This window comes from Euprymna scolopes, chromosome 27, assembly GCF_053919585.1.
Source record: "Euprymna scolopes isolate OS-2025 chromosome 27, ASM5391958v1, whole genome shotgun sequence".
Taxonomy (NCBI): domain Eukaryota; kingdom Metazoa; phylum Mollusca; class Cephalopoda; order Sepiida; family Sepiolidae; genus Euprymna; species Euprymna scolopes.
In genome coordinates this window covers 67,911,290-67,935,508 of record NC_136508.1, presented here as the reverse complement: position 1 = coordinate 67,935,508, position 24,219 = coordinate 67,911,290, and the positions used below count along the sequence as shown (strand labels likewise).

General features: G+C 32.9%; 1 protein-coding gene across 1 annotated transcript in view; it reads left to right on the top strand.

The window, feature by feature from the left end:
• Positions 1-5,808: 5,808 nt before the first annotated feature.
• LOC145248892 (uncharacterized) overlaps positions 5,809-24,219 on the top strand; it is a 115,161-nt gene continuing 96,750 nt past the window's right edge. Inside the window, exon 1 of the mRNA XM_080110661.1 lies at positions 5,809-6,232. The gene's annotated coding sequence lies outside the window, so the exon portion shown is untranslated. The remainder of the gene's footprint in view (positions 6,233-24,219) is intronic.

Genomic DNA, 24,219 nt, shown 5'->3' with positions numbered 1-24,219 from the left:
TACTACTACTACTACTAATAATAATAATAATAATAATACCCCTCACGAAAAAAAAAGAGTGAGACCAAATAACCAAGTAGAATCAAAGGGAAAGGAAAGGCCGAAGAACTGACCAGACCTCCACCGGATAAGTGCGAAGAACACTGGTACCTAACACATCCATTATATACCCTAAACCAACACATTAATCATGTATCCACCAACTAACACATTCATTATATACACCCTAACTAACACATGCATTATATATCCCCCAACTAATACATTCATTATATACCCCTAACACATTCATTATATATCCTCCGACACATTCATTATATATCCCCAACTAACACATTCATTATATACCCCCAACTAACACATTCATTATATATCCCCAACTAACACATTCATTATATACCACCAACTAATACATTCATTATATACCCCCAACTAACACATTCATTATATATCCCTCAACTAACACATTCATAATATATCCCCCAACTACCACATCAATTATATATCCACCAACCAACACATTCATTATGCATCCCCCAACTAACACATTCATTATATACCCCCAACTAACACATTCATTATATATCCACCAAGTAACACATTCATTATGCATCATCCAACAAACACATTCATTATATATCCATCAACTAACACATTCATTATATATCCCCCAAATAACACATTCATTATATATCCACCAACTAACACATTCATTATATATCCACCAACTAACACATTCATTATGCATCCTCCAACTAACACATTCATTATATACCCTAAACTAACACATTAATCATGTATCCACCAACTAACACATTCATTATGCATCCCCCAAATAACACATTCATTATATACCCCCAACTAACACATTCATTATGTATCCACCAACTAACACATTCATTATGACTCCAACAAATATATTCAATATATACCCCTAAACTAACACATTAATCATGTATCCACCAACTAGCACATTCATTATATATCCCCCAACTAACCCATTCATTATACATCCCCCAACTAACACATTCATTATATATCCACCAACTAACACATTCATTATGCATCCTCCAACTAACACATTCATTATATACCCTAAACTAACGCATTAATCATATATCCACCAACTAACACATTCATTATATATCCCCCACCTAACACGTTCATTATATATCCCCAATAAATAAATTTATTATATACACCCTAACTAACACATGCATTATATATCCCCCAACTAATACATTCATTATATACCCCAACTAATACATTCATTATATACCCCCAATTAACACATTCATTATATATCCCCCAACACATTCATTATATATCCCCAACTAACACATTAATTATATACCCCCAACTAACACATTCATTATATAACCCCATTAACACATTCATTATATATCCTCCAACTAACACATTCATTATATACCCCCAACTGATACATTCATTATATACAAACACATGCATAATATATATATATATATGTATATATATATATATATATATAACAAACACATGCATCATATATCCCCCAACTAACCCATTCATCATATATCAACCAACACATTCATTATATATCCTTCAACTAACACATTCATTATATATCCCCCAACTAACGCATTCATTATATATCCCCCAACCAACATATTCATCATATATCCACCAACACATTCATTATATATCCCCAACTGACACATTTATTATATATCCTCCAACTAACACATTCATTATATATCCCCCAACTAACACATTCATTATATTTCCCCCAACTAACACATTCATTATATATTCCTCAACTAACACATTCATTGTATATCCCCCAACCAACACATTCATGATATATCAACCGGCACATTCATTATATATCCCCCAACTAACACATTCATTATATATCCCCCAACTAACACATTCATTATATATCCCCCAATAAACACATTCATGATATACCTCCAACTAACACATTCATTATATATCCCCGAACTAACACATTAATCATATATCCACCAACTAACACATTCATACCATATCCCCCAACTGACACATTCCTTATATACCCCCCAACTAATTCATTCATTATATACCCCCAACTAATACATTCATTATATACCCCCATAATTCATTCATTATATACCCCAAACTGACACATTCATCATATATCCACCAACTAATACATTCATTATATACCCCCAACTAATACATTCATTATATATCCACCAACTAATACATTCATTATATACTCCAACTAATATATTCATTATATACCCCCAACTAACACATTAATTATGCATCTTCCAACTAATACATTCATTATATACCCCAACTAATACATTCATTATATACGCCCAACTGACACATATCATATATCCACCAATGAATACATTCATTATATACCACCAACTTACACAATCATTATATACCCCGAACTAACATATTCATTATATACCCCCAACTGACACATTCATCATATATCCACCAACTAATACATTAATTATATACCCCCAACTAATACATTCATTATATACCCCCAACTAATTGATTCATTATATATCCCCCAACTAATGCATTCATTATATACCCCCAACTGATACATTAATCATGTATCCACCAACTAACACATTCAGTATATATCCGCCAACTGACACATTCAGTATATATCCACCAACTAATACATTCATTATATACCCCCAACTGACACATTAATCATGTATCCACCAACTGACACATTCATTATATATCCACCAACTAATACATTCATTATATATCCACCAACTACTACATTCATTATATATCCCAAACTGACACATTAATCATGTATCCACCAACTAACACATTCATTATATATCCACCAACTAATTCATTCATTATATATCCCCAACTGACACATTAATCATGTATCCACCAACTAACACATTCATTATATATCCCCAACTGACACATTAATCATGTATCCACCAACTAACACATTCATTATATATCCACCAACTAATACATTCATTATATATCCACCAACTAATACATTCATTATATATCCCCCAACTAACACATTCATTATATACCCCCAACTAACACATTCATTATATATCCACCAACTAACACATTCATTATATATCCACCAACTAATACATTCATTATATATCCCCCAACTAACACATTCATTATATATCCACCAACTAACACATTCATTATATATCCAACAACTAACACATTCATTATATATCCACCAACTAACACATTCATTATATATCCCCCAACTAACACATTCATTATATATCCACCAACTAACACATTAATTATATATCCACCAACTAACACATTCATTATATATCCACCAACTAATACATTCATTATATATCCCCCAACTAACACATTCATTATATATCCACCAACTAATACATTCATTATGTATCCCCCAACTAACACATTCATTATATATCCACCAACTAACACATTCATTATATATCCACCAACTAACACATTCATTATATATCCACTAACTAATACATTCATTATGTATCCCCCAACTAACACATTCATTATATATCCACCAACTAACACATTCATTATATATCCACCAACTAACACATTCATTATATATCCACCAACTAACACATTCATTATATATCCCCCAACTAACACATTCATTATATATCCACCAACTAACACATTCATTATATATCCACCAACTAACACATTCATTATATATCCACCAACTAATACATTCATTATATATCCCCCAACTAACACATTCATTATATATCCACCAACTAACACATTCATTATATATCCACCAACTAACACATTCATTATATATCCACCAACTAATACATTCATTATATATCCCCTAACTAACACATTCATTATATATCCACCAACTAACACATTCATTATATATCCACCAACTAATACATTCATTATATATCCCCCAACTAACACATTCATTATATATCCACCAACTAATACATTCATTATATATCCACCAACTAATACATTCATTATATATCCACCAACTAATACATTCATTATGTATCCCCCAACTAATACATTCATTATATATCCACCAACTAACACATTCATTATATATCCACCAACTAATACATTCATTATATATCCCCCAACTAATACATTCATTATATATCCCCCAACTAATACATTCATTATATATCCACCAACTAATACATTCATTATATATCCACCAACTAACACATTCATTATATATCCACCAACTAATACATTTTTTATATATCCACCAACTAATACATTCATTATATATCCACCAACTAATACATTCATTATATATCCACCAACTAATACATTCATTATATATCCACCAACTAATACATTCATTATGTATCCCCCAACTAATACATTCATTATATATCCACCAACTAACACATTCATTATATATCCACCAACTAACACATTCATTATATATCCACCAACTAATACATTCATTATATATCCCCCAACTAATACATTCATTATATATCCACCAACTAACACATTCATTATATATCCACCAACTAATACATTCATTATATATCCACCAACTAATACATTCATTATATATCCACCAACTAATACATTCATTATATATCCACCAACTAATACATTCATTATATACCCCCAATTGAAATATAAGTAGAATTTATCTAGATATTTATTTGCTTCTCACTGCTACAAAATGTAGCACAAATGATTGGGGAAACTAACTCCTCTGAGGAAAGTAGCATTTTTAACAGGAACAGAGTATTTCTGCAGTTTAGGAACCGTGGTACTTTTGAAAATAAAGATTTTCAAGTTGAACTCAATTTTTAACCTTATCTGGTATTTATTAAATTGTTAGGTGAAAGTATAGAATAGTTAACAAAGGCACAATGAGTTTCTAAATAATGACGTTTTATTTCAGCATGTTTTGGAAACTGCAGAAATACACGAAACAGTGCATTTTTAACAATAGCTAACAAAAAAAAAAAAAAAAAAAAAAAAATAGGAAAGATTAAAAAAAAAAAAAAAAAATGCACAACAAATGTTACCAAAGGCAATATTAGCTAATCTTCTACCTACATGGATAAGCTTTTTGTTTTTTAATGTTCTAACTTAATTGAAAATGTTCTTTTTTTTTACGTAAAAATAAAGGTATCCTGTCGAGTTAGACCGGAAAATAAAATGTTATCAAGTCTGCGAATATATTCTACCAGTATTTTGTTTAATCTCTGACTTTTGAGGATCGATTATGTTTCTAAATGAGACCAATATTTTATTTTTCGTCCTAACTCCACAGGCTTCAGACTACATTTATTTTTTCAGGAGAAAAAAAAACACTTTAAAATAAGTTTTAAAAAATTATTCAGATAAATATAAGGGTATATGTGTTTGGTAACATTTATTTGTATTTTTTTTTCTTTTTACACTTTTTTTTTTATTTTGTCAGCCATTGTGGAAAATGCCTGGAACAGAAACGGGCTTGTCGGCATTTCCCGGTAGGGCCGTCTCAAACAACTAGCAAAACACAACCCTTTCCTCTCCTAGGATCAAGACGAACCATACGACATTCAGATATTAGGCTACAGCAATCCTATCCTCCACCAAATATAAAAATGTACCACGGTTTTACCCCGGTGACAGGTACGTAAAGTTAAGTATCGTGTATATATCAAACCTCTCTTTTCTGTCTCTATTCCTTTTTCTCTTACTCCCTGACCCCCTCTTACTCCTCCTCTTACCCCTGCCCTTCCTCCACCTTTGGCTATTTGATGTTCTTTTACTCTTTCTTCGCACCCAGTTCTAGCTCTCCTCCCACTTTCCATATCAAACCTAAGCTTTCCTCCTTCTCCATACACCTGGTCCTCCCCCTCACACCCATACACAGGTGCGTAGAAGTATTGCTTACTTACTCGCTCTACAATTCATTCATTTTAGCGAGCTCAGAAAAAAAAAAGAAAAAAAGAAAAAGCCGCAGTCAGCCTGACCAGGGTTCAATTTATATTCCACTTTGTTTTTAGTCGGCTTCCAGGGAATGTCGCTATTTTATATGTGTATTTATATATAAACCTGATCGTGTCGCCCCGACTTTCAGTGTGGTCGACGTCCTTTTCCCCGTTCACATATACGCATATGTGTAACCCCGGCCAACCGGAGCTGGCTAAATAAATAATATGAAAATCAAACCCGGATTACTATTACACAAGAAGTCCGAGAGAGACAAGTCCGACAACTTTTTTCGATGCAGGTAAAGTTAGTTTTACTTGTTTTCGTTTAATTTTTTTTTAAAGTAGAACACGCCGTTAATAATAACATTTGTTCATTTCTAGTTTTATTCAATCATGGCTCTTAGTTACAATTATAGAATAGGGACACCGTTGAAAAATTATCACCTGTTACGCTTTGTTTTCGCACAGTTTTTTTTTTTTTTAATTTCTTTTAAATAAATTGTGTCATTTATTGACCTGAAATAAAACTATAATTTACGTTCTGATTCCCTACTTAGTTTGCCTCGCCACGGGACAGAGTTAGACACCAGGGTCTTTTTTTTTTTTTTTTTTAACACGGAGATAGGAACAAAAATTAAAAATTGTCTCGGTCGTGAAGGATTACTTCTCCATTGACAGAACAAGAAATTGAAATGTAGCATCTGAAGAACAGGTACTGCTCTTTGATCCTGGCCCGAATTGGTTCAATATTTTAATCACGTTGACTTATCTTCACTTAAAATGTTAACACGCTTTGACACGGTTAATTAACTTTTTTTTAACATTCAACAAAGGCACAAATAAAGACATAACTAATCGATAATAACAATTGTAGGCAAAACTGACTTTTGGCGGTCCTGTTGTTACATTCGTGTTGAGCGCATTGTTTCCGTCTTTTTCTTTCATTTTTTTTTTTTTTTTTAATTTGTTGCTTAGCCAGATTGGAACTTATGGTGGCAATTAAAAGTAAATACAAAAAAGTCTGTATGAGTATGACGTACTCGTTAGAGAGCGAAAGTGTCATATCCCCCAAATTAAGCAAATCGATCAAGTAGTTTTATTTAAAGCTAAGAAAATAAAAACTCTACGATTTTTTATTTTTAGCGATTTAACTAAACTGTAGGAAATATAAGGCTTATTTTTCACTTCTCAACTTCGATTTGAGTTGTTCCCACTTTTTTTTTTATTTCATCGGATTTGGTCGACGAAAAACACTACGACTCTCTTTGTAAAATTTGATTTGCTTGAATAAAAAAGGGTGCTTCTACACTTTATCGCCGAAACTTGAGACGCCATTTTATTTCACGCACTTGCCGTAAAAGTCCAATGGAGAAATCAGTATTTGAAACTATGGCCGGTTAGAAATAAAAACAATCTACTTCCCCGTTAAAAAAATAAAAAGAAAAAAAAAGTGGCGCTTTTCGGCTTCATTTAATTTAATTTGTTGTTGACTTTTCAAAGTTGCTTTAAATAAAAAAAAAATTTTTAAATTAATTGTTCGAAAACAAAACAAAAAAAAAAAAAACAACAACAAAAAACAAAACAAAACAAAACAACACTATTTTATAAAAATCCAATGTTGCTTTCATTACAAAATTGTTTTATTAAAATTATATTTTCTTACGCAAACTTTTCAATAAATGTTTTTACAATTATATTTTGATAAATTTTTATACAATAAATGTTTTGGTTTTCAAATGGCGCTCTCGCCCAGTTTAAACAATTATGGATATGTCGTTTGCATTTTCTGTTTTTAAATAAAAAAAGAAAAAAGAAAAATAAATAAAGCAAAATACATGTTTCATGAAAAACTTTCCCGTTTTCATTAATTAAATCGAAACATTTCCAATTAAATAATTATTGATGTACATGTTCGCTTTCACTTTACTTACTCTTTTTCATAGTTCTTTCCGGAAGTTTATCTAGTTTAATTTTTTTTTATTTATTTCATGCTTCGGCCATAGTTTAAAATACTGATTTCTCCTTTGGATTTTTACGGCAGGTGCGTGAAATAAAATGGCTTCTCCAGTTTCGGCGATAAAGTGTAGAAGTACCCGGCCATAGTTTAAAATACTGATTTCTCGTTTGGATTTTTACGACAGGTGCGCGAAATAAAATGGCTTCTCCAGTTTCGGCGATAAAGTGTAGAAGTACCAAAAAAAAAATCTTTGATCAAAGTACGTGATTTTATAGAATGTTCATCTTCGTTCCGTGACTGGGACACGTGCATCATACAGACTGTTGTGCGTTTTCTTTACTTTTAATTGCCGCCAGAAGTGCCAATCTGAATAAGCACCAATTATTTTAAATTTATATTAAATGCGTTTTGCCACATGAACTTAGGGTTAATAATGGTAAGGTTAAGCAAGAGCATGTATTCACATAAAATCTTCTAAAAAGGTATATTTTATGGATCAATTTTCGGAATTTACTTCAATAGTGCTCAATACGAGTGCAAGTGTTAGGTAGTATGAATATATATGGCAACTAACTACTAAACTACGTAGAATCTGAAAGGAATTTTAGCCTAACTATTTCCTACAAGGACGAAACACGGAATATTCAGGGTTGCCTTATTGCCATATATATTTATATAACTTACTAATACATATCATATATATATATTACATTTGAAGATTAACAGCACTAAATCACTCCTTTCTTAAAAAAGAAAAAAATCTTTGTTATAGACAATTACGTGTGAAGATCTCGAAAAAACTTGAAAAGGAATTTAGAGTGGAGATTAGTTGTGTATTTTAAAGTGTAATAATCTCATTTGCAGGCCATTCTAATGTTTTTGATGTAGTTGATCATTTGTTTTTTTTTTGTCTTTTTGCGTTTCTTTTTGGGGAGGGGGGTCTACTTTTTATGCGGGTTTTATGGTTTTCATGTGGTTGGATGATTTTGCTATTTGGACTTGGGGTTAATGGTTAAAAATAGTTGACTTCTCTAAAATAAATAAATAAATAAATAAAAATAAAGAAAAGCTAGAATAATCCGGAAATTAAATTATTGAATTTATATATGAAACTGATCCCTCACTCTAAATTCTGAATATTTTATTCAATAGAATGTGGTAAAAATTTACCTGTTTTTTAATGACAATGTTTACTTTTTTATACTTGACATATTGATATATATATATTGTAAGATACTAATGCAAAATAGTGCACTACCTCAGAGGTCGATCCTTGGACCATTATTATTCCTGATATTCATAAATGACCTCCCTGATAAAATTGTCTCTCAGATGGGCATATTTGCTGACGACACCACGCTCTATAACAGGCACGAGGGGGAAAACAAATATCTTATCTAAGGCAATGGCGGAAACCCTAGAGGAAGAACTCCAGTCTGTAGTGAAATGGGAGTGAGCCTTCAGACCAAGATCAGTGTAGAGTATCTGTTCTGATGCCACACTTCACCTTTTCTGTCTTCGGTCAGTGGAGGAGACAAAACTGAGACAATTTTAATTTTTGTTCCTATCTAGAGTGTCTCTTTTTGGAGAGCTGGATTTTCCCCACATTAAAAACTGCCCTCGTGGATAGGTAAATAGAAACATTCAATGCTACCAAGACTAAGCTTCTTTCTTTTTAATAATTACAAGAAATCTTAACCACCAATGGCTATGGTTAATGATACATTAACTGAAAGTACTTCGTTCAAACTTCTCGGCTTAACGTTCACAGGGAACATAAGTTGGAACAGATACACCAAGAACATTGCCGCGGCTGCTGCCAGGAAGGTGTTTATTTATTTGCTTCCCCACGTAGCAAATTAGGCAGGAGGCCGTTTTTAATGTGGAGATAGGGGGAAGGGGGAGGGAAAGAGGGGATCCAGCTCCCGAGAGGAGGGAAGTGGGAGCTGGATTAGAAACTGTTGGTATGAAGGGTTGCCCCTTCAGTGACCAAGGTCGGATATGTGGGGTTACCCCCACATATGGTCTTTGCTAGTCATAGCTGGTCTGTGCTAGTCATAGCTTTGCAGTATCTGCCGGAACAGATGGTATTTATTTGCTCCCCCACCGAGCAAATTAGGCACAAGGCCGATTTTTAATGTGAGGAGTGAAGGGAGGGGGAAGGGAAAAAGGGGACCAGCTCCCGAGAGGTGGGAAATGGGAGCTGGTTAAAGGTCAGGCATGTGGGGTTGCCCCCACATCTGGTCTTTGCTAGTCATAGCTAGTCATAGCTATTCATAGCTTGCAGTATCTGCCGGAACAGATGGTGTTTATTTGCTCCCCCACTGAGCAAATTAGGCACAAGGCCGTTTTTAATGTGAGGTAAAAACCAGCTCCCCTAAAAGTAGGCAAAAAGGGGGCACTCTGGTTACCAAAAATAATAATTGTCCCAGTATAGAGGGTTTCCCCTCCATTGACTGGTACAAATTATCTTAAGTGCAGCATCTGTCGGAACAGATACTACACTTTGATCTTGACGCCCGGACCCCCGAGGGGGTTTTGGGGCTGTCCTGCTGCCAGGAAGGTGGGCTCTCTACCGTGCTAGAAAATTACTTATACCTGAAAGTATCCTCTACCTTTACAAGACCACTATTCGCCCATGTATAGAGTATTGTTGCCACATTTTGGCTGGTGAATCTGTTATTTGCCTCTCCTTCTTGGACAGGCTTCAAAAGAGTCTCCAACCTGATAGGTCCCAAACTGTCCCATCGACGAAATGGTGCATCCCTCTATCTATTTTACAAGTATTTTAATGGTAGATGCTCTAACAAACTACAAGCCCTTGTACCCCCTCGTCCTAAATACCCCCCCCCAACAAGCAGCAAAATCTACACAGAGATCGCCAAATGCCAGAAAGCCTTCTACTCTAATAGTTTTTTGTTCCCCCAGAACTGCTAAACTTTGAAATTCTCTTCCGGGTTCCTGCTTCTCCAACTGTACTAACATGCAGAAGTTCAAGTGCAATGTAAACAGACATCTTGCTGCTCAACTCCCTACATATTTGTGTCCTAGATAGTAGCCCCCTACATCAAAGTGGGACTGTGCCTTGTTTGGGGTGAAAATGCAATAAAAAAATAAAACTTCATAAATTCCGGAGATTCCTGCCTTAAGGTTAGTGGTAGGGTTAATGGAGAGTTTTTTTTGTGGGTGAGTGGTGGTTGCCAACCAAACTTAGGGTTTTAAGAAAAGGGGGTGCCAGTGCATTTACTGATTCGCGTTATTTTTTAAATCGTATTTCCAAGTTTTATGGGTTTTTTTTATTCAATTGTAAGGTTAAAGTATAGAATAGGTACAAAACACCCTCCATTCCCCATGTTAAGAATGGCTTTTTTTAAATAAATACGTTATTATCTCAACACGGATCAAAGTGCACTAGTACCAAAATGGGCATCTTTGTTAAATTTTGATGCGCTATTCTACACAAGTACCACGTTTGATCAGGGACATTAACTATACAACAGTGTTCGGGATCGTTATTTTTTAGGGGCTGTTAAGTCAATTTCTCTACTATTATCAAACAAGATGGTCGCCAACAAGGTAAAACTTTTATTAAAAGTTCAAATTTATAGACTTTGAGGGTTTGTATTACTAGACACAGAGGTAGGAAAAAGTTGTCAAAAAAACAAAACACAAACAAATATATTACGAATCAATGTTATCAAAGGCAAGATAAGTTACTTTCCTACCTAACTGGGTAAGTTTTTAGTGCTTTTTATTTAATGTAAAATGTTTATTCCGTTCGAAAAACGAATAGCGTTAAACGCTGTTGGAGAACAAGAAAGATGGGCGCGATATCTTTTTGAGGACTCGCTAATCACTTCAAAACAAGAAATAAAACATAATAGTGGTAGAAAACCACCCAATAAATGTTACCGTGGCATTTATTGGGTGAGTTTCTACGACCATTTTTTATTTCTCATAATTATTTCTAATAATTTAAAATGTCCTCCATGTATTCATGCGCTTTGTGAAATGTCACTTTACTATGCACGAGCGTACATTTCGGTAAGAACTGCTCGCGATAAACAAACATTGTGGCATCAGCCATACGAAAACCTGGATCGTAAACCATGGGTACTGAATCGAAATAAGATTTTGTAGTAAATTATCACAATAATTTAGGTACTAGTGCACTTATTGGTCCGTGCTGAAATAATAACGTTATTATTTAGAAAGCCATTAACACGGAGAGGGGAGGGTGTTTTGTATCTATTCTATACTTTAACCTTACAATTTAATAAAAAACATTAATAAAACTTTAATTAAACTTGAATACTATTTAAAAAGTAACGCGGATCAATAAGTGCACTAGCACCATAATTTATTTTTTTTAAAATCTAGTACTTATATATTGAATGAACGAATCGAAACATTGAATTTCAAGTAAAATAAATGGTACCTACGTAATTGTCATGGCATAAATAGTAACATATTCAAATAATACGAAGAACGATGAGGTAGAAAAAAATAATAAATATGAAGAAATTTTTGAAATCATTGTATTATGCTTATTAAAAAAATGAAGCTGACAGGGAAGATCATTAAGTTCTGTTGCTTATATCACGTGACGAATGTAAGTCAAAATGTCGGAGAAATTTTCTTCCACATCTAAACTTTATTGAAAATTGTTATTCATTAATAATTATTTTTCTGCCCTATCGTTTTGCGTGATTTTTTTTTTTATAAATATGTTCAGCCTTTGAAACTTTACACGACCGGTCGCCGCAGTCGATTGAAAATTTCTTGGGGCGACTAAAAGTCGTAAATCACTCTGCCGCCAGTCGATACAATTTCTTTGAATAAAGAAACGGAAAAAAACTCATTTATTTTACGACCCTCAAATATGCGATGACTTAGAATGACCTATGTCTCATCATTTGTGAATTCTTTCATCTCTAGCTGTGAGACCGTTGGAATATCGTATTGAAAAAAGAGTGGTCACGCTAAAGGTCAACAAGAGGTCAAATTTACACATTCGGCGTTTAGTCAAAATGTCGCCTTCATTTAGCTCTCTGATTTTGAAATTCATTTGGAAAAAAATTCTTCGACACTACAACTACATGCACTTTATGCTTACAAAAATAAAGACGAACATTTAAAAGAGGAAAAAAACGCATCGTTCCGTCAAGCACGCACCGAAAATTAAATTATACAACAAGTAATCAGTTTTCTCTTCAGTTTTGTTTCTTCGTTAACAAACATTATTTATTCCAGGGACGATAGAAATGTATCAGGATATAAACAAATCTGGGCATGAATTATAAAAATATAAACACATAAAAATATCAAGACGGCTGATTACTAGTAACATGTTATACGTGATATAATATTTCGACTTGCCTTGTAAAAAAAAAATAAAAATATAGAATAAATGTATAAAAAAACCTTTATTGTTTCATTAACAAAGCTATTTAATTACTAGGTTAATCTATAAATTTCGCTGAAATGTTCAATGCTATATGATGCTAAATGTCTATTTTTATTATGATCTAGCTTCGAGTTTTGTTCAATAATTATTGTAAGTAACTATTTCTGATTCTTTTGAGCTGCTGGGATGATTGTGTGTTTCAGAATATTTTTCGATTAGAGACTTCATATTGAAATGTTTTAATGAAAAAATGAATCTCTAATATTTGTTTTACATTTTAAAATATATTTATTTCAAGGGTGTGATTTTTACATTGTTTTCTTTGTGTATAAAGTTATATATTCGTTTCCTAATGGTAACAATAAACACAGTCTTGAATTATTTATATTTCAATTGTCATTTTGATACTACGTATCAGCATCCGAGGAAATGATTCTTATTCCTATGGAACAATAATATGAATGATGCTATATAAAGAAACTGGTGTTGTATTTTAACGTTTTTTGAATATTTACTGAAATGTTTGTGGTAATAAAATAGTTGATTTAGAAGAGTTAAACAAATATTTTCTTGTTAGATTATACGCACGGTAATTTCTTGAATTGTAAAATTATTTACTATTATTGACTGAAACAAAGACATAAAATCGGACGAGTAAACAGTTTGGGGCGAGTAAATTTTCCCTTACACTCGACCGGCGGTCGAGTGATTTTTTTTTTTTTTTCAAATCTCAAAGGCTGGATATGTTGCTATTTGCATATGTACCATTTATTTTACTTGAAATTCAATATTTGGATTTTTGATATAGAAGTACCAAAAATCTTTTACAAGATGTTTTTTATAAATAATTCCAAAACTTGTTATCTCAAACGAAACTTTTATTTTTTAACGGATGCTATAATAATAATAATAATAATAATACAATTGAATGATTAAGAAACATTGTCATGTAACTCCGCACGGTTTCCTTTCTGGCTTTCATCAAATTCCGTCCGCCCTTGTTGATATTCTCCATCAGTTGATTTGATCTCGTGTATATAAATGCCCTAGAAAAGTAATTTCTGGTTAATATTTGCCAGTTTTACAACATGTAAACAAATTCGTATTTTTTTTTTTTTTTTTTTTTTTTTTTTTAGAATAACTAAATATTTTAAAACTGATAAACATTGATCAGGAGTTACTTGCCAGGGCATTCATATATATATATATATATATATATATATATATATATATATATATAGGAGCAAACAGTTAATAAAACATGTTAAAAAACACTTTGAAATGAGTTAAAAACATATTTAATCTGAAAAGGAAACACTAGATAAGTGGATAGTCCTTAATCCGCGGAGTTTCGAAGAAATACTTTCCTTCTCATCAGAGGGTAGGAATTAGCAAAATGCGGGATCGGATTTTGCATGCAAAAAGTATTTGATGAAACAACAAGTAAGTCAAAGATCTTACTTGATAACAAAAAAATCCTGGTTAAAATAATAAGACCACTTAAGAAAGTAAGCGTTTACGCATATTATCGAATTTTTAATCAAACAAATGGTTGAAACCATTGCCAAAAGGGAAAATATGATGGAAAAAAAAATGAAATTTGCTTCATTCGAAACCTTAACCCTGATCTAATAATTATTTAAAAAAAACAAACATTTTCACCTGGTCAAAATGATAAGACCACTGATAATTTATCTAATAAAAGGCAATTATAAATTACTAAAAAGGGTCTCAGTATTTAGTATAGCCTCCATTATTATGAATTACTTCAAAAATTCTCTTGGGCATGCTTGCGACTAAGTTTTTTTATCAGTTGCAAAGGAATTTTATCCCATGTACTGAAATCTGAATCAGAAAGTTTCTTTATCGAATCATACTGGGTTCCATCCTTGAACACTTCTTTTGCCATCCATCCCCAAAGATTTTCAATGGGATTGAGGTCCGGAGAACATGCTGGAAGATCTAACAATTCTATATTATTTGAAGAAAAGTATTCTCGTGCTTGTCGAGAAGTGTGTATCACAGCGTTGTCTTGCTGGAAAATCCAATTTCTTCCACACAGACGTGGACCTTCAGTCCTGATAGAAGCATTTTCAAGCATTGAAATGTACTTCAATGATGTTTTGCCGGCCTTTCACTATTTGCAACTTTAGGGTCCCAGCTGACGAGAAAGCACCCCAGATCATTAAAGACCCTCCTCCACTATGCCGAGTTGGCAAATTTTTATCATGCCAATAGTGTTGAAATCCATCTGGACCATCTACAGGGTGGTCAAAAAGTCAGGTAACATTTTAAAGAAAAACGATATTAGCAATACACGTATATTTAAGTACCATACATTGAAATATAAAATGAAACAAACATGAAATATGTTTATTTTGTTAATTGTCGTCCATTTCTCTCTATCAATCGCTGGAAGCGATTAACCACTGATTGTGTAACACGTGTAATCATGTCAGCTGATATCCGCGCAATCTCCTCTTCAATAAATAACTTTAAAGACGCTATTGTATCAGGCTTCTTGCCATAAACGCTATCCTTTACATAGCCCCAAAGCCAGAAATCAGGAGGGGTAGTTTATATATTACACTCAAATATTTAAACAAATAATATTAAACGAATAGAGATTATAATGGATCATATTGTTTTTTCTACCTTTAACATGTTACCTGACTTTTTGACAACCCTGTAGATTAAACTTTTTCTCATCGGTGAAAATTACATTTTCCCACTTCTTTTCATCCCAAGTCTGGTATTTGGTGGCATATTTAAGTCGGTTAGTTTTGTGCTGTTCAAGAAGACGTGGTTTCTGCATAATTGAAACCCTTCATTTTCAGATGCTTTCTGATTGTTTTAGGACTACATTCTGCTGCTGTTTGGTTTTTCAATCGACTTGAGCTCATACTGGAGTTTCTTTTTTTTTTTTAAACTTCTGATACGGCGATCCAATGATGGGGTTATTTTATTTATTTATTTATTTTTTGGTCGACCTGGACTCTTTTTGTGCCCATATTGATCTGGATTTCTTAAAAAATTTGTGATGACTGTTTTGCTACGATTCACTTCGTTTGCAATAGATCTATGGGAGAGTCCACACTTATTAAGCTCAAAGATCCTTCCTCGCTCAAACTCTGATAATGGTTTCCCTTTTTGCCATTTAAAATTTAGTAAGATGTTTTTTATCCACTAACAAGTTGCTTTTAGTAACATAGAAAGCTTTTCGTATTCATTTTTTCAAAACTAGCCGATTTTATTAAAGTGGTCTTATCATTTTGACCAGGTGAAAATGTTTGTTTTTTAAAAAATAATTTTTAGATCAGGGTTAAGGTTTCGAATGAAGCAGATTTCATTTTTTTTTCCATCATATTTTCCCCTTTTGGCAATGGTTTCAACCATTTGTTTGATTAAAAATTCGATAATATGCGTAAACGCTTACTTTCTTAAGTGGTCTTATGATTTTGATCAAGACATATATATATATATATATATCAGACGAAAACTTCCCTTTTACATAATGCAGTATTTCCGGTTTCATTAGACTCCATTCTGTGAAAAAAAAGCATGATTCTTAAAGTGTATTTTCGCGTTTCAAACGGTTTTCTTCAGATTACATGCGTAATAATATTTAGATTTTAAGTCTAAATCATTCATTTAATTATATATTAAAGACAAAAATTAACCATTTTATATATTATTATTTTTATTATTTTTGTTATTTTTTTTATTTTTTGCAAACTATTATCCTCATCTTCATAGTTGTTGTTTTACCATGTTTCAGAGAATAAGTTGACCGAAACAACTACTACTATCCGCAAAAATCTGAATACACAAATTATGAAGTCTCATTTAAAAGGATTAATATATATATATATATATATATATATATATATATATATATATATATATATATATATATATAGCATTCGGCACCGACCCAACAGTGGAAGACCGGATAAAAACACAAAACTGTATTTATTAGTTCATCAACTTCACCTTGATTGCCCTTCAGTGTCCGTGGCTACAGTTCCAAGTGAGCATCGTCTGAAGATAGCGGTTTCAATTCTACCTAAAGCAGGCCAGAGGATGAGTTGACCAAAATGTGGTGAAACAACAACTATAAAGATGAGGATAGCAGTTCGAAAAAAGAAAAAAAAAAGAAAAAAAAAAAAAAGAAAAAAGGCTGACAAAAGTCGGATCCCCAGTGCCAAATAGGCACCGGTTACAATATTGAACACACTATGCTGTGTTATTATTTCATTTTGGAACTACTCGACGTTTTTAGGCCAAATTTGGTGAATTTATTTTTTCTTTTTTAAAAGAATTTTGGCCTGTGTACCCCTCTTTAGAAAAAAAAAAATTGTCTTGAACTTTGCGCTTTTCGGTTGGTTGGTTGGTTGTTTTGTTTTACGGCATATCAACCCTTTTCAGGTTATTTAATGCCGAATCTGGTGATTTTGTAAGAACGATTTTTTAATATAGTGTATTTGTTTTTTTGTTTTTTTTTTAAGTCGTATTCTATTTAACCCATAGTTGGGACCCTAGCAGGTACTACCACTCCGGGTCAGAGTGGACCTGGGAGCAATGGCAATTAAAGGGTGGCTCGACACTCCCTAAGGCCTGCAAGCTGGGGCCTCACCATCGGATATAGTTTAAGGTCATTTCGGATTATTTTACATAAATAAATGTTTATATCAACGCCAACCCCAAAACAGTTGACTTTTATTGGTTTCAACTCAAAGCTCACTTTCTGGTGAGATTTTTGTTGTAAGTGTTACCTTACGCTACAACAGAGCAGCGACCACTCTATTTATTTATTTAAATTTTTTTAGGGGGTTTCGAGTTCGCTGGAAATGAATCTGATAATTAAACCCATCACAAATTTACCGTTTGCTTCGGCATGAACCCTAGGACTTTTTTTTTTTTTTTACACCATTTCACCGCCTTCAGGAGTGTTTCCTTATATGATGCGCGCGCGTATGAAGTGACTTCTCAGATCGCGGAGAAATCTTTAGCGAACATTTCAAATAAAGTTTTCAAAAACAGTGGTCATTTTTTTGTGGTACGGAGTTTTAATGCTTTTTTAATTGATCTAAAAAGCTTTTACGAGTTTACAAAAACATTTGTTTTTTTTTTGTTTTTTTTTTCGTTCTTTTTTTTGGGGGGGGGTATTCAATTATAGAACTTGTATAATTTAACAGGTGCTTCTGCAGTTTAATAAACCGTTTTTTTCCGTAAATAACACGCCGACATTTACCGAGTAGAATACCGAGGGGGGCATGGACGTGGATGGGGTGGCAGCCGCCACCAACACCTCGTGCGCGTGTTTATTTTTACTTAAATACATTGGTAAAACTATACAAACACCGTGACAGCGAATTACCCCTACCCCTAACCCTAACCCTAAACCTAACCCTAACCCCAACCCTAACCCTAAACCCTAACCCTAAACCCTAACCCTAACCCTAATCCTAACCCTAACCCTAACGCTGTCACGGTGTTTGTATAATAATACCAATACATTTCTTTCATGTATTTCCAATACTTGCATCAACGATACGATGTCGTGTGTGCCATGACGAGATGACATTTACTAAGGAACCGTTCGTTAAACAATAACTTTATTTTTCAGCACGGTAACATAGGTGCTTAAGTACAAAAAAGTCGACTGAAAAAGCGCAAATTTCAAGCAAAATTCGCAAAGGCCAAAATGCTTAAAAAAAAAAAAAAAAGGCTAAATTCACGAAATTTGGCATAAAAACGTCGAATAGTTCCAAAATGGGTTTGTATTAAAAATTGAACACCCACTACAAATCTTTACATTTTTTTTTTGCCTTAATTCTTACTAATTAAAGAAATGCTTGATGCGGTTATAAAAAATTCTTAAATAATAAAAAAAAATAAAAAATAAAAATAAAAACAGTATGGCAAAATACATTTAGAAACAACATGGATGAAGAAGAAATAATAGAATATGGCGCGTTCAACATTATAGTCGGTGCCTATTTGGCAATAGAGGTCCGACTCGTGTACGTTAGCCAAATAAAAATACCGAAATGAATGCAAAAACCATTTTTGTTTTTAAATTTTGGAGATGATCGTTCGAACTACTTTTCTCATCGTATGGGTTATTGTTACATTTCGGCCGATGTAACCTCTGAACTTTGTCAAGTGTATCTTGACGGTGGTTCTTATTGGCGAGTTGTGGTCAACGGGGGGGGGGGCATTTCTCCCCCCCCACTTTTTTTATAGTAGTCAATAAAAAAGGTTGACAAAAATATACAAAGGCAAGGTAAGTTACTCTTTTACCTACCTGGGTACGTATTTTGTTTGAAATTATTTTTAAAGCAGTTATTTACTTTGAAATCAAAGTAGTGGCAAGTCGGAGTTAGAATTAAATAAAATGGTAGTTTTGTTATAGCTTAGACCCTCGCTAATCGCTCAAAAATCGAAAAATTAACTAAAATATTGGTAGACTAAAATATTACATTTTCGTACGATTATCGGCATTTATTGAATGAATATTTTCTTTCACTTTCGATTTCTAAGCAATTATTGAGACTCCACAAATAACTGCCTCCTGTCCATTTTTGTTCTCGTTCTAACTTAAGGACTCAACATTACTTGTTTCGAAGTAATAAAATGCTTTAAAACCAGTTAAAACACAAAAAAAACTTACCCATGTAGGTAGAAGAGTAAATTAACTTGCCCTTGATAACATTTACTTGTTATATATTTGTATTTTTTTGTCACTTTTTCGTTTTGTCTATACTGCAAAATGACCGCCTTTTTTAATTTTAAAATATTTCTTATATACTACGAAAAAAAAAATCCACAGAAGGCCGTGTTAATGAAATCAATATAACGCTAAGAAAAGTTCATTACTCGAAGTAATGATATTATCATCGAATTAAACATCGTTTGTTTAATATTTTCACCAAAATTAATTCATGTAAATCGCTCGAGACAAGGCATGAAACCACTTAATGTAAAGAGCTAACAAAAATGAAAGGTGATTATTGCGAAGACAGGAAACGCCTATTGACTTTAATCTTGAAAAGACCAAGGCTGTATGTAGAAGGAAAACAGTGAGCAGGTAGAGAGTTCCACAACCTAGCAGTCGTTGGAAAGTAGCTTCTGGAATAGGAAGCTGTATTAGAATGAGGGGGTTTGTATTACTGTACACATAGATTCGAAAAAGTTGTCAAAAAACAAATATATAACAAATAAATGTTATCAAAGGCAAGATAAGTTACTTTTCTACCTAACTGGATATATATTTTTTGTTTTTATTCAATGTAACATGTTTATTCAGCTCGAAAAACATGCAGTGCTTACCGATGTATTGGAAAATTCAAAATGGCGCCCGACACTCTCTTTAACATGGTAAGTTTGGGAAAAGGTGTTATAAATAATAAACTAGACAAAATACTATTTAAAAAAACCCGAATATATGTCAACTTATGTCACAGTAACATATATTGAGCGAATTTCTAACAGTATTTTGTCTAGTTTATTATTACCGCTAAATGGCCGAATGTGTCATGTTTTACTACGTCTCTTTAACAGTGTTATTTTTTTTTATTAGGAACATCTCTATATTTACACCGTTTTCTCTCAACATCTCGTCTTACTGTGATGCCTTCTAACTGTTATCTTTATTATTGTTCATTCTTTTATTCTTCACCTCCTATTAGTTAACAAATGCTAACTTAATATAAACTGTTTTCTGTGAGTTTTTGTCCTAACTCTAACTTCTTCACATTTCTTGCTAACGTGATCTTGTGTTTAATTACTATTTGAATGTGTTTTTAGTAATCAGGAAGATGTGTGTTTTTTTTTTTTTTTTTTTTTTTTTTTAGTTAATTAGGGTTAACTTGGATGATTTTGAGAGCCGGGAACGGATTAATTGGTTTTCAGTTAATTTCTTATGGGAAAATTTGTTCGAGATACGAGCTTAATCTGGTAACGCATTAATTTCGTATGTAGAGTAGCCACTGTACTTGTGTTATCAAAAATACTTTAATCTCGTTTCATACTTATTGAGTTCCGGTCGTTATTTAGGTAAACTGAATCCACTTTTGGCGTCTTAATTTAGAGTGCTGATTCTTTTGGACTTAACCATAAATTCTTACTTGTGTACTTTAAAAAATATTAAATTAACATTTCCTTTTTATTACAACAAAATTAAACAAAATTATTACAGTAAGCGTGTTCCATACTTTTGTGAAAATCAGCGAACATGTTCTATTTATATTTGATTGCGGACGTTTTTTTTTTTTTTTTTTTTTTTTTTATAGTTATAGTATTGCAATCAAAACCTAGCACTCATTCTTGCAAAGCTGTTCAATCGATGCCTACAAAAGAAATACTTCCCACCACCGTGGAAAACTTTAATTTGTCCAGTATTTAAAAAATACTGCAGATCGCCCTTCTGCATCTCCGTACATACCAATTAGCCTGTGTCATAAGTTGCTTGAATTCGTGTTAAATAGAGAAATTGTTAACCAGCTCAGTAAAAACAACCTACTTGGTAATAAGCAATGTGGTTTCCGTCCTACGAGATCTACAGCTGATGTACTGACTGTAATTTAACATAAGATCAATGAATCTATTGACGGGAATTTTCTCCCTAGAGCAATAGTATTGACATAACAAAGACATTTAATAGGGCTTAACGTAGCTGTGGAATATTTGGAAATGTCTTCTCAGCCATCGAATATTTTCTCCCTGATAAGTTTATACAATTAGTTGTTAATGAAGTCTGAAGTATCAACGCTAGAGTGCCTCAAGGATGCACCCAGGGTGCACCTGGGTGCAACTCTCTTCCTTATCTTCATCAATGATCTTCCAAAGCACATCGCAAGTTCATTTGTCAACATATACGCAGATCACACTACGATCTATAGCAACACTTCAAATGCCGGCAACGACCAACATCCGAGTCCCTCTCCTCCGACCTTGAGCTCGTGGTGCAATGGGACAAAAGTTGGCTGATCAATTTTAATGCATCCAAAAAACGAGCTTCTATCTTTTCATCACCAATGTTCTGATTTGCATCTAGCTCCAATTGATATGAATGGATCTCTTCTCAAAGAAGCTCCTTGTTTTGACAAACTTCTAGGTCTGACCTTTACTCCTGACCTAAAATTGAAGACTTGCATCAAATCAGTTGCCAAGATTGCTGGAAAATGCCCTTTGTTCCACCTTGCTATCTCTTTTCCACAGAAGAGACATTTGCGAGCGTGGCTCTACTCTATCATTTTCATGACAAGTGCTGAGCTTCAATTTATGGTCCCTCCCTGTCAAACTTTCTCAAAAATCACTCGTCTAGCTACAACCACTATCAACAACTTCCCCCTTTCTATCCGTGCCTAAATCTAAAGATTCCATGAACAAAGCTTCTGTTCCTCTGGCCTGCTTTCCAGCTGAATACAGTATGGTTGTCTTCAAGTCCAATGTAAACAACTTCCTGTTGAGCAGTCCCCTTAAATAATTAAATTCTACCCAATTTCCACCACTAACGATCATTGCACGGTTGTCTCAGCGACCACCCTACACTCATTAACCCTTATCTTAGAGTGGCCTTTGGATCTTCATAAATATTGACTCTTTGTAAGAAAAAAAAAATATCGTTGAAATAGTAAACAGATCATTTTGCTCAGATTTGAAGTTTATTTATTTGAACTTAGAATTTCAATACTTTTCATTTTTTCATAAAATTTCAATATATTTTCTTATATCAAGACTATTGCTCTAGAGAGAAAATTCACATCAATAGATCCACTGATCTTATGTTAAATTACAGTCAGTACATCAGCTGTAGATCTCGTAGGACGGAAGCCACATTGCTTATTAACCAAGTAGGTTGTTTTGGCTGAGGTGGTTGACAATTTCTCTTTTTTTCTTTTTTAAACACGTAAATATATATTTTTTTCCTTTAGAAATTAACGTTTTTCTTTTTTTTTTATTGTCTTTCAAACACAATCAAAAGCTAAACGTAAAATATAAAATGATGGTAAGCCTCGTTTAAAAATCAGTGTCTTGTTTTTTTTTTTGTTTTTTTTTTCTGGCCATTTTTGTCCATATCTAATAGTATTTGTTTTGTCTTTACCCAGAGGAAGAAATCTTCCAAGACTGAAGCATGTAAAAACGGTGTCTTAATCTAAAGTGACCTCTTTTTTTTTTTTTTTTGTAAACTGAATTTTCATACATTAAAACCCATGAATAGATCAGTAAATAGAAACTAAGTTCTGCTTTATTCTTTTGCTGACTCAAAACCTTCGGTCTGAAAATTTGAAAAAAATTTTTTTAAAAATAATTACAAAAAAGACGACCGTCGAACTGTCTAACGTTGCCCTCGTAGGAAACCAAGTAAATAGGTATAATTTTACACTTTTTGTTTTAGTTTTTTATTCATTTTATATATAATAAAAGTAAAATGTCTACGTGACTTTAAAAAGTGTAAATATTCAATCTAAACAATCAATCAGTGTCAACTTAATCGTTGCTTTTGCATAAAGCTTAAAGTAACCCTTTCCCCTTCGTACACACAGTTCGTTTTCGGGTAGTGTGAGTTAAACCAACAAACTAAAATAAATAAATAAATAAATAAATAAATAAATAAAAAAATAAAGGTGCTTATGCAAATTGGCACTTATGGCAGCAATTAAAAAATAAAAGAAAGTCTTATGATGTACGTATAAGTCATATAAAGGAGATGAAATATTAAAAAAAAAATGAGGTAATTTGATAAAGTAGACTTTTATTCAATTAATTGAAATGTTTATTGAGATGAGTATTATTTATTCATTTTATTTATTGCGGATTATTATACTCATCTTTTAGATGTCGTTCTGCGTCGTTTTGGCCAGCTATTCCTCTGGCCTTCATCAGGTGGTTACCGCGACGGGATATGAACTCCG